We start from the raw sequence: 2,137 nt of genomic DNA, 5'->3' as shown, positions 1-2,137 counted from the left end.
AGCCGCACACCCATGTGTACGACTATACACTCATCCCAAGAAGGTGTATGGCCCGAATGTTGTGATATGTCTTGGAATAACTCGACCTATAACCCAAATTTTGATTGCACAAGGCTTAGAATACTTTAACAAACCCTCTAATGGTGTTAAAAGGTGGTAGAATCGAGTTTAACATTGATAGAACCGACCAATTATAGAAGATAGAAGTTCCGGGTTGTCACAGATAGAGGTTGGAACCCCATGGCAAACAACGAACTCGCGGAAATACACGTCGGCCAGCTTCTTGGCCGACGAGCTCTCCTGAATGGGCAGCAAATGAGCACTCTAGGTCAATCGATCCACGATGACCCAAATAGCGTCGAAACCTCTTGCCGTCTTCGGCAACTTGGTGATAAAATCCATCGTGATCTGCTCCCATTTCAACATGGGAACCTCTAGAGGCTGTAGCTTGCCAAACGGCCTCTGATGCTCGGCCTTGAACATCCTGCAGGTCAAGCACCTCTCGATGTACCATGCGATGTCTCTCTTCATGCACGACCACCAGTAACTCAGTCTCAGATCCTGGTACATCTTGGTGGCCCCCGGGTGAATAGAGAAACGAGACTTATGAGCCTCCTCCAGTACAATCTGTCTGACCCAACCAGACATCGGAACCCAGACCCGACCGCAACGAGTCAACAATTCATGACTATCCTACACAAATCGGGTGATCTCGCCCGTGATCCTCTCAAGCTTCCAGTTCTCCTGCCGCACACCCTCAGCCTGAGCTTCCCTGATCAAGCTCACAAGTGGAGAATCCACTGATATCCTCATACATGTCACTGGGACCAGTGTTGTAAAACTTGCCGAGTTAGCCGATTACTCCTCCGAGTACTCGCTACTCCCCCCCTTTCCGAGGCGAGTTACATAATCCCGAGTACTCCTCTTTCGGCCCCTTACGAACTGATTAGTGTTGTGAAATTCGGTCAACTCCGTGATTAATACATGTAATATACTTAATGATTTATTATTTAACACATACACACATGTGATTATTACTACATATATATATATATATATATATATATATATATATATCTTAAAATTTTAGTAATTATTCACGAAGTGAGACCATTATGTATTTTTCATTTTTTGTGTATTCATATGTATCCAATTTTGTTATATATTTCAATCAACATATGATTTTATCTTATGATTTTGATATATATAATTTCCCTAAAAATATTTCTACACAAATTTCCAAATCCGAGTACTCCCCAAGTACTCCCGAGTACTCGTTACTCGGTAGTCGGCCGAACAGGTACCGAGTAACGAGTTCTACAACCTTGGATGGGACAAAAGATCCATATGTAAATTTAACCAGTCTCTTTTGATCACTAAATTAATTCCAAATTAATTCTTGATCAATACTAATTAAATAATATGATTTCTCAATTAATATATTATTCATATAATATATTAATAAATCACAAATAACCTCTTTCTCAAGTATCCATCCTATCAAATTGCTCATGTGAAGGCAACCCAAAAGGACCATGCTACTATCAGTTCAAGTACATACCAATTATAGTTATAGGGTTAGACACCTAATCTAACATAAGTATGGAGCAAAAAGCATCAAGAATGTCACTAACACTTCTAGGTTGGAGCAACATCATCACCTTGGCGTAATAAGGACAATCTTGGTGCAATAAGGGCATGCTTGGCGCAACAAGGCTTCTTCATGGCACAAAAGGGATATACTTGGCACAAAAAGGAATACCCTTGGCACAACAACATCCTTATTGGCCCAACGCTTCATCAAATGGTGCAACAAGGTCCCCTTGTTACTCCATATCACTCCTAAGTGCTCCAAACCTCTTCCAGGTGCTCCAAACCCCCTTATGTATTATTTGTTCCTTTGGTACTTGATCCATTCCTTTGTCAGACGATCCATTCCTTTCTCAGATGATCCTTTCCTCTGTCACATGCTCCATGAACCTAAGTGTTCCATTGAGTTCCAAGTGCTCCAAATGCTCCATGAACATGATCCAAATTCTCGAGTCATATTTAACAACAACTTAATCAAGTAATATTCACATCATATTACATAAATATAGTACGCACAATTAAACAACACACATAGCATTTAAGCAAT

This window comes from Lactuca serriola, chromosome 7, assembly GCF_051521515.1.
Source record: "Lactuca serriola cultivar US96UC23 chromosome 7, Lser_US96UC23_V15, whole genome shotgun sequence".
NCBI classification, from domain to species: domain Eukaryota; kingdom Viridiplantae; phylum Streptophyta; class Magnoliopsida; order Asterales; family Asteraceae; genus Lactuca; species Lactuca serriola.
Note: the sequence above shows the minus strand (reverse complement) of the source record.